Here is an 11,280-nt window from a genome sequence, read left to right as displayed (position 1 = left end):
TCTATGGGTAGGTTCTAGGAGGATGCCATTGGGTCAACTGTGACTCATGGAGACCCCCAGTGTGTCAGAGCACACCTGTGTGCCATAGGACTTTCAAGGGCTGATTTCTTCCGAAGTACATCACCAGGGCGCTTTTCTGAGATGCCTCCGGGTGGACTCCAACTTCCAACCTTTTGATGAACAGCTGAGTGAATTAGTCATGTGCATTAACCAGCCCAGGATTCTAGAAGAGTTCAAGGAATGCTGTTGTTGTTGTTGTTGTTGTTGTTGTTGTTGTTGTTGGGTACCGTCAAGTTGCTTCTGGTCACACCCACAGTGACCCTATGTTCAACAGAACCAAATACTGCCTGGTCCTACACCGTCCTCACAATTGCTGCTATGCTTGAGTCCACTGCTGCCGCCACTGTGCTAGTCCATCTCATTGGGGGGTCTCCCTGGTTTCCGTTGACCCCCTCCATTTTACCTAGCCTGATGTCCTTCTCCAAGGACTAGTCTCTTTTGACACTATGTCTGATTGTTGTTGTTGTTGTTAAGTGCTATTGAGTCAATTCTGACCCATAGTGACCCAGTATAGGATTTCCAAGGAGCAGCTGGTGAGTTTGAACCACCGACCTTGAAGTTCAAACGACTTTGCAGTCTGACGCATTAGCCCACAGCGTCACACCAGGACTCCTTATGACAGACAAAATCTGGTCATCTTGGCTTCTAAGGAACATTCTGGATGTACTTCTTTCAACATAGATTTGTTTTTCTAGCAGTCCATGGTTTTATAAAGTCCATGGTTTTATAAGAATTTATAAAATTCTTCTCCAACATGCATCAATTCTTTTGACAACTTCAATCTTTTTCTATTAATTGTGATGTTATGTATTGGTCCAGCTATGAGGATTTTTGTTTTCTTTATATTGAGGTGCAACCCGTACCAAAGGTTCTGTTGTTTAATCTTAATCACTAAGTATTTTAAGTCCTTTCATTTTCATCAAGCAACGTTGTATCATTTGCATATTGCACGTTGTATATGAGTCTTCCTCCAATTCTTATGCTACATTTTTTTACATATAGTTCAGCTTCTCCGATTACGTGCTCAGAATAATTGAATAAGCATTGTGAAACAATACAACCCTGGTGCACACCATTCTCAATTTTAAACCATTAGGTGTCCCCTTGTTTTGTTTGAACAACTGTTTCTTGGTCTCATGAGCACAAGTTCCTCATGAGCACAATTAAATGTTCTGGAATGTCCATTCTTCACAGTGTTGTCCACAGCTTATCATAAACCACACAGTTAAAAGCCTTTGCATAGTCAATAAAGCAAGAGTAAACATCGTCAGCCAACATTCATCTGATGTCAGCAATAGTATCCCTCATTCCATGTCCTCTTCCGAATACAGCTTGAACCTTTGGCACTTCCCTTTCAATGTTTTTTAATTATCTTTAGCAAAATTTGACTTGCATGTAATATTAGCATTCTCCAAAGATAACAGCATTCTATTGGGTCACCTCTCTTTGGAATAGGCACAAATATGGATCTCTTTCAATCAGTTGGCCAGACAGCTGTCTTCCAAATTTCTTGGCAGTACAACAAACTGACAGGTGACTGGTAGCAGGGAATGACGGAGATTTCAAGCAAGAATGACATACGACATGAATCAAAGACAGAGGTGGGAAAGCATGTTGTGCAATGAACATATGATCCTATGTCACCCAAAAAGATACCATACGTTGATGTACTTGTGAATGTGACCTTGTTTGAAAACTCTGGCTTCTTTTGTTATGTTAATGGAGTGAATACCAGAATAGGGTGGGTCCAAAACCTAATCTGTCTGAGTCCTGTCTTATAAATGAGACTCTAACCGGAGAGACACTCACAGGAGCGTTGTAAATGCCATGTGATGATATTGGCTGATGCATCCACCCACCTGGAGACTCCAAGATTTGCTGGCAGTTACTAGAAACAGAGCTCTGGTAGCATAATGGTTACGAATGAATCAGGCTGTGAACCGCAAGGTCAGCAGTTCGAAACTACCAGCTGTTCCGTAGGAGAAAGATGAGGCTTTCAGCTCCCGTAAAGATTTACAGCCTCGGAAACCCGTACAGGGTCACTACGAGTCGGAACCGACTCCACGGCACATCACCACCACCACCACTAGAACCAGAAAGAGATAAAGAAGCATGTGTCCCTGAGCCAGTGCCCTGAATTCAGACTCCTCAGCTCCGAAAACTACAGGAAAGTAAATGTGTGTTCTGTACAGCCACCGGCGAGCAGTATTTGTTGCTAAAGCAGCACCAGGAGACTTAGATAAAGTCAGCAGGAGGCCCTAACTCACTGATTTACTGCAGGGGCTGAGCCTAAGTCGGGCCCAAGCTGTGGCTGGGAGGAAGCCTCCACCCAGGTTTTCCTCCTGGACTTGTCTGGACTTGGTAATATCCAAATAAATGACTACTGTCCAGAGAAGCCCTATCCAGGGTCGCTATGAGTTAGAACATACTTGACCACACTTAGCAACAACAGAAGAGGGATGGAGGTAACCAGGGGAAGGAGACATCATAGTAAAAATATTAAACTCAGGGCGCCAACCTATCAGAAGGGATGACATTCGGTCTTGGGGCTCTCTGCTTTGTCTGGCACTAACTCTTTCACCGTACTCATTCTTCTACCATACTTATTCAACCTGTATGCTGAGCAAATAATCAGAGAAGCTGGATTATATGAAGAAAAACATGGCAGGAGGAAGACTCATTAACCACCTGCGATATACAGATGATATAACTTTGCTTGCTGACGATGAAGAGGACTTTTAAAATACTTACTGATGAAGATCAAAGACCACAGCCTTCAGTATGGGTTGCACCTCAATATAAAGCAAACAAAGTCCTCACTACTAGACCAATAAACCACATCAAAATAAGTGGAGAAAAGATTGTCGAAGACTTCATTTTGTTTGGGTCAATCAGCAACATTCATGGAAGCAGCAGTCAAGAAATCAAACAACATAGTGCACTGGGCAAATCTGCTGCACAAGACATCTTTCAAATGTTGAAGAGCAAAGATGTCAGTTTAAGGACTAAGGCCGTAGTATGTTCAATAACCTCATATGCATGTGAAAGTTGGACAGCATGAATAAGGAAGAATGTAGAATTGATGCATTTGAGTTATGGTGTTAAAGAATACTGAAAGAACCATGGGCTGCCAAAAGAACAAACAGATCCGTGTTGGAAGAAGTGCAGCCAGAGTACTCCTTGGAAGCCAGGATAGCCAAACTTCGTCTCTCATACTTTGTACATGTTGTCAGGAGGGACCAGTCCCTGAAGAAGGATATCATGTTTGGCAAAGTAGAGGGTCAGAGAAAAAGAGGAAGACCCCAGTGAGTTGGACAGGCACAGTGGCAGCAGCTATGAGCTCAAATGTAGCAATGATTGTGAGGTTGGTCCAGGACCAGGCAGTGTTTTGTTCTGTTATGCATAGGGTCGCTGTGAGTTGGTACCTAGCAACTACTACAACTCTTTATCGGTTGGGTTTGGGGGAGCTCTATGCTACCCAGGGAAGAGGTCACTGGAGAGATGGGCACCACGGTGACTTACCAATGTCTCCAGAAACCCTCCTATACTTTAGCAGTTGAGCGAGCTGGCCATCCACAGACAGCTGAGCACCAACCTTTCTGGGAGGTCACTAACACCTCCACCCCTGAGAAGGTTTGACCCTCAAGAATGACAAAAATACTTTTATTTATCCTTCTTTTATTTTGTAAAAAGAACAGGCCTTTCAAATAGCCATCTTTTAAAATCTAAGTGTGCCCCTTCGGTATTGCCCTTCCTACTACAATCAGTTCAAACACCGTAAGGAAAAAGATGAAGAAATGATTTGTGGATGTGTTGTAAAGACCTTAGGTTCTCTTTTAGTTGTAAAGGCACAATTGGCTTTTTTCATGGATATAACACCGACTCCACGGCACACAACAACAACAAGTCCTGACTGAAAGCACATAAACAATCGGTCAGGGTACAGACTTAGAGATGACTACATTAATTGAAATTGTTGTTGTTGTTAAGTGCCGTTGAGTCAGTTCCAACTCACAGCAACCCTGTATTGGGTTGCCAAGGAGAAGATGGTGGATTTGAACCACCTACCTTTTGGTTAGCAGTTCAGTGCTTATCCTACAACGCCACACCAGGACACATCCGTAGATCGTGAGAGTTGGGTTTTAGAACACATTAGCAATCCATGGTACCTTTAATATTCTTCTCCAATACCATAACTAAAATGCATTAATTCTTCTATGGTCTTCCTTATTCATTGTCCAACTTTCACAAGCACTGACAATACCATGGCTTGGGTCCGACATATCACAGTCCTCAAACTGAAAAATAATCCACTTAGTCCTGAAACTGACAAAGTTATGAAAAATAAGACACTGAAAACCCTGGGATTCTAGTCACTCCTGGGATTTCTATTAGTTGGAATCAGCAAACTACCACTAATATTACTATTTGATTGTTTTCGCTTTTTTTCATGACACTCTTATTAAAAATTTAAAGGGTTTTTGTTTAGTTAAAAACATTTTTTTCAATCAGTATTATCATTGGATAAATCCAAACAAAATATTTCTTAAATACGATTCCCTATCAGCAATTAGTTAAAGTTAAGCAAGTGTCTAGGAGTCCTGTTGCAGCACTGTAGGATAAGCACTGGACCGCAAGGTCATTTGATTTGCAAAGTCAGCAGTTCAAACCCACCAGCCACTCCTTGAAAATCCTATCAGGGTCTCTATGAGCCGGAACTGACTTGACAGCATTAACAGCAATAACAGCAAGCAATTATCTAAGGAGTCCTGTGGAGCAACCAGTAAGTACTCAGCTGCTACTGGGAAAGGTTGGTGACTGGAACCCACCCAGCAGCACCACAGGAAAAAGCCCTGGCGATCTGTTCTCAGCCTAGAAACTCCCATGAGGCAGTGCTCCTCTGTCACAAGGGCTCACTATGAGTTCAAATCAACTCGGTGGCATCTAGTAACAAGCAACTACCTACTGGATTACAAACGTTGTAGAGTTATTTTTAAAGGTCATTTTTATTAATGAAATCATACCAAAATAATTAAAGCTCATTCTAATTCATATCAGAGCGGGAATAAAAATCTTTCCTAGTAATTTATGTCTCTGCAGTCTTTCAAAACATATTAACAATTTTTCTTAAGGAATTTGAAACGTATAGAAGAATTTCAAGATGCCTAGGTAGTAGACCCATGTAACGTTCAACAAAATCACCAACTGAGAACATTTTGCCTCACTGGCTTACTGCCAGTGTGTGTTTTCTGAGAAACCCATGTGAACAGGGTTTACCAGCATCACTCCCTTAACTCTTAAATGTTCTATGTTGTTAAGTACCATCGAGTCAATTCTGACTCATAGCAACCCTATGTAGGTTTTCCGAGAAGCAGCCAGTGAGCTTGAATCGCCAACCTTGTGGTTCAAACCAACCTTGCAGTCCAGCACATTAACCCACAGTGCCAAATTTCCAAAGAACAGCACATTTATTAAACTGAGAAATTCAGTGTCTATATATCACTATTGTGTGCTCTACATTATTTCCACCAATTTTCCCCAGCAATACTCTTCATGGATATCTTTCCCCTTGTCCAGAACTCTGTGATCCACACTGCGTTTAGCTTTTGTGGATCTCTCCTTTGTCTCTCAGGGTTCAGGCAGGCCAGTTGTTGTGTACAATGCTATCAGTCTGGTCTTCCCTGAGGCTTTCAATGTGAGGCACTCGCTGTCCTCCCGAGAGCATCACACTGGGGGGCATCTTTTCCCACTAGCAGTGGCCAAAGCCAAGTGACCGTGGCTCCATATGCACATTGTTTAATGCTTCCCTTTGCCCACGTTACTGATAACAAACATTATTGATACAAAGCATATGGCATGTGTGTACCGCCCTGGGAAAGCATCGCCTCGAGTCCACTTGTTTCCTAAATCCCACATAAGCACAAGTCACTGCTGCCCATCTATTTCCATTCCCTTTGAACAAAACGAGAAGGAATGAACAGGTTGAGGCAGATGGCTGTCACTGTGGCGATGACTGCACCCGAGAACAGCTGAACGAAAATACTCCACTTGCTAAACTTTTCATAGGAGAGAGCCTGCCTGTGTCTGAAATGCCAAGAACGATGGGACTAAGAAGATATATTTAGCAGTTGATTATTTTAGCTTATTTGGGAATGCAGGCTAGCTGTCACAATGGAATACACATTAAATAAGGCATTCATGGCCTCTGCTTTACAGCCAGCATACTAAAAATGGAGCAACAAAACCCTGCCCATAGATAGACATTTGGCAAAGACAGATGATCAGATCTGGGGATGGTGGAGCCATTTGGTGCCACCCTCCACCCCCTTTGTCTCCACGCAGTAGGACTGAACTGAAAACGTTCCCTCATGATTGTATCCATGCCCTTTGCCTAAATATCTCCAAGTAAGGAGTGCTCCCAGCTTCCACTGGGAATTGCTACGGGTGTCTCAGGAACCGTCTAGGTATGAGACTGACTTCTGAAGACCTCACTTGTCTCCTAGCTACTTTCCCTGATTACGGAATGTGATATAGAGTACACACACAAGAACCACATTAGGGCAGGGCACTTGGGGGAGGCTGGATTGCTAGGGGGCCTCTGGGAAAGAGTTACTAGGAAAGCAAAGACTTGGTCTCAAGGACAGGAGGGCTCTTAGGTTCTCTACTGTACCCCCAGAGTGAATGCCCCCACAACACACACCATTCCATCTATGCACGTTCTCTCTGTCACGTGCTCCAAGTCCAGCACAGAGTCCTCTTTCTTCCCTCTTTCTGATGTCCAGTGAGTGCCTTGTCTGTCAGACTGCTGCTCCCACCCTGGCCCATCGTCTTGTCACAGGAAAGCTAATGACACGTTCTCCAGTCTCATCTACGTCACACAGGCATGTCTGAAATGTCCTTTCATCGTTCTCTGATTCTGGATAATTCTCTGCCTTTCCATGGTCTACAGCATCGAGTGCCTAGTTCTTATCCTTGGTTTAAGGCCCTTCACACAGAAGCTACCTATTGCTGAAGCCTTCCCAACATGGATGGGAAGCTTCGGTGAATCCCCTTATCATTGTTTCAATTCGAGCGCCACACTTGTCTCAGCTCCATGCATCAGCTCATTCTAATTCCCCTTCCTGCAGTCTTGTCCATAAGTGTCCTGTGACTGGTCTAAATTTGACCCGTATTTGCATAACCCAGGCCCACTCATTCATGATTCCAACTCTTCTTTGGGACATCACCACTCATTGTCTTGATTTCTTATCCTTCTTTTTTTTTTTTTAGCTTTTTACTGTGAATTGAGTGAAGGCTTACAGAGCAAATCATCAGTTTTACATTCAACAAATCAACAAATCATATACTTTGCTTCATATCACTGCTTGCAACCCTCTCCATGTAACATCACTTTCTCCTTTTGTGTCTTGAATTCATATTTAGTTTTGTCCCACCTATTTGTGGGTTCAAGTGTGGCAACAATTGTGAGGTTGGCCCAGGACCAGGCAGTGTTTCATTCTGTTGTCCATAGGGTCACTATGAGTTGGTACCGACTTGATGGCACCTAACAACAACAACAACAAAATGTGTATTGGAGTCCTGATGTGGTGTTGTAGGATAAGTATTGGACCGCATGGTCGGTTTGAATCACAAGGTCAACTGTATACAGGATCTCTATGAGTTGGAATTGACTCCACAGCACTTAACAACAACAACATTTTATGTGTTTAATTTTGTTCCATCTATTTGTGTTCCATCATTTCTAGTGGATTCTTCAGAAAACATGGACGACATTTATGGTTTTCTACAGCAGTGTCCCTGAAGGAGCTCTGGTAGCATAGTAGTTACGAATCGGGCTGCTAACCTCAAGGCCGGCAGTTTGTTTACCAGTGGTTCCATGGGACAAAGATGAGTCTTTCTGCTCCCATAAAGATTTACAGCCTTGGAAACCCTGTGTAGGGTCACTATGAGTCGGAATTGACTCCACGGTACTTAACAACAACAACAGCACTCTCCCATTTGCACTGTGCATAGGGGATTACCAGTCTACTAATGGTCCAGAGTCATCTAATCATTCTGCTCTTCTCTGATTCGTTCTTTTCAATGAATAGATGCTGTGCTTAACAGTTTTAAGAATATTTGTCTGCTGCCCATTTAATTGGTCATTCTTGCATGCTTGCCAGAAGTAATTTTTGACAGCTAAGAGAGCATCCAGAGAAGCTGCAACAGGCCATGACACCCTGTATTCTGGCATGGCTCTTTGCTGGGTATCAGCCGTTTGTTGTGATGAATTCGGTATCGATTGGAAGGCACACTGGATTGATGCAATCTTCTTGCCAGTCCTTCCCAAATGAATTGGATCATCATACTGAAAGTCTCAATCTGTTAAAGAATCTGGTGTTGAATGCTCTCTCAGAGTCATTGTGATGAATTTAATGCATATTGAACATTTCTCATCATGCATTGGGAGGACAGATCAATTCTACTGCAGAGAAGAGAATGGCTGGTGTAATGCATGAGATTATCTTCAGCAATGACGCAGGGAGACTAGAGTCCTGTCCATTCCTACACAAGCTCATGTTTCCAAAGAATTGTGAAAGACAAATGGAAAATGCGTTGCTATTAACAGACAGCAATTATTTATTTAAGGATGAGTATTCAGTCACTCATGGGATGTTTTGTTCTAGAGATTTCCCTAGGAGTGAGCTTTAGAAGGGGAAACTTACTAGCTGGAATCTCAACTGGAAGTACTAACTTGGAGTCCTTGATCCCCCAAGTAATAAGAATGTTTCGATATAAAACTGCAAGTGACTCACAATCTCAAATAAAACCTACTGCTATCTATTCACACAGGGCCCAAAATACAATTACTCGGGTTTTGTTTGTTTGTTTGTTTGTTTTTATCAAATTAGTCTTTTTGTATCAATGAAACGTCCCATTAACATCAGATTATTTCCAATGCATGCTAGATTAGACTACTTTCTAGAAATATTCACTCCTTCCCTTTACTTTCCTGCAGGGACATACTTCCCCAGTCTATTGGTGTTGGATTATGCCCTGCAAGTTGCTTTGACCCATGGCATGTTAGCCCTCACGATATAGATAGGCTAGGAAGAACAAACCCAATCTAGCTGACTGCCAGCACTGTGAGTGTGCCCAGTCAGTCTCCTGCCAATACACTGACTTGTGAGCTGATAACTGCTTATTATTCTACACTGCTGGAATTGTGTTATGTTATTGTCATCCTGGAGCAAAGTCAGTCCAGTGACACTGTGGTTAAAGCACCCAGCTGCTAATCGTAATGTCAGTGGTTTGAACCCACCAGCCACTCGGGGGAAATGATGTTCTAGTCTGCCTCTGAAATGTTGACAGCCTTGGAAACTCTATGGGACAATCTTACTCTGCTCTATAGGATTACTATGAGTCAGGATCAACCAGACAGTGGGTGGTTTTGTTTGTTAATATTGCAGTAGCTAAGCAATATACTGACTATTACAACACGGATGTGTAATTCAGCTGTTTGCTAGGATATTTCTGCACTCTATCTAGAAATTTAACTTCATTCTGCCCAGGTAACATGTCTGATATCATGTATCCATAGCCAAACATTGACAGAAGTTGATTATAGAATGAAAACTGTGTTAACAAAAGGGAAAATTAGTATGGTAATGCATTCTGATATCAAAGCCTCCGAAACGAAAGCTATCACTACCAAGTGGATTCTAACTCATACTGACCTCACAGGATAGAGCAGGTGTGCCCCATGGAATGTCCCAGCCTGGTTGTAAGTTTGGAATCGTTATGGAAGCAGACTGCCACATCTTTCTCCTGTGAAGCAGCTGATGTGTTCCACCTGCTGACCTTTCAGTTAGCAGCTGAGTGCTTAACCACTGTGCCACCAGGACTCCTTGCATTCTGGTACCAAGGTTTTCAGAACACGCATTATTCTGTCAGAATGCAAAACCACCCATCCATTCATTTACCAACATTTACTGATGGGCAATACAATGCACACAACCCTGTGTTAGAAACTAGGAAGGCAGACTTTATTTCATTCTGGTGACGATGGTTGCAGTGGAGGATTGAGAAGATGATGGTGAGAATGTTGTAAGCAGAAACAAAATAAGCCCCTGACTAAAATGGTAATGGACTGGCTCTCTCCCACCCATTCCTCATTTCCAGTGTCCCAAGCATGGCCACAAGTCAACTCCAACTCATGGGGACCCATGTGTGTCAGTGTGGAGCTGTGCTTGATGGGGTCTGCTATGGCTGGGTTCTTTAGAAGTAGGTCACCAGGTCTGTCTTCCAAGTGCCTCTGGGTGGACTTGAACTTCCAACCTGTGGGCTAGCGTTACCTGCTTGCACCACCCAGAGGCTCTTCCACATTTCTTAGGATTGGCCAGATGTTCTTCATGGGTTGGGAACACAGGAAATGGGTATAGAGAGGTTTCTGGGGTCCCAAGTTAAATGCTGCCACTTAGAAGTCACCATAGATGGACTCTAAGAGCAGTTCACAGTGGAAGCTGCAGAAGTTCATTTCTTGGACATACTTAGGTGAAGGGTATTAAGGGTAAAGTGTTCGGTTCAGGTCCAATGCCATGTAGCTCTGGAGAAAAGACTCAGATGACTCCACTACCCTAAGATCCTGTCAATACGTCCGGGCAGATCGGGCCATCACTTCTGGGCAGGTTGGGTAATCACGTCCAGACAGGTGGGGCCATTCCTTCCGGGCAGGTCAGGGTATTCCTAGAGGCAGTGTTCTGAGCTCAGTGGAGTGAGCTCTCCTGCTTTCCACACCCTCTGTATCCAGCAGTGCCAGCTACATCTTGTTGACGCAGTTTCCATCTGAGCAGAGGTTTGCTACAGGAAAGAGAACAGCAAGTGGAGCCAGGGAGGACTTCATGCAACCCTTAACCCTGTCTCCCCAAGAAAGGCTTTGCTGGAATTTTTAAAGTATGGGGTAGGGAAAGGCATGCTTACTCATAGGGATTGTCAGGCTTTTCCTGGAAGTGGTCCATTTAGAAGGGGCTGTGCTAATTGGGCACAGGCACAGCATTGCTCTTCAAGATGCATTCCACTGCAGAGGCTTGTGGTGGTGGAGATGGTGGTTAGGTGCCCTGGTGGCATAGTGGATACGAATCGGGCTGCGAACCACAAGGTCAGCAGTTCGAAACTACCAGCTGCTGTATGGGAGAAAGATTTACAGCCTCAGAAACCCTGTACAACGTCACCATGAATCAG

The sequence above is a fragment of the Chrysochloris asiatica genome, unplaced genomic scaffold (assembly GCF_000296735.1).
Source record: "Chrysochloris asiatica unplaced genomic scaffold, ChrAsi1.0 scaffold00018, whole genome shotgun sequence".
Taxonomy (NCBI): domain Eukaryota; kingdom Metazoa; phylum Chordata; class Mammalia; order Afrosoricida; family Chrysochloridae; genus Chrysochloris; species Chrysochloris asiatica.
Note: the sequence above shows the minus strand (reverse complement) of the source record.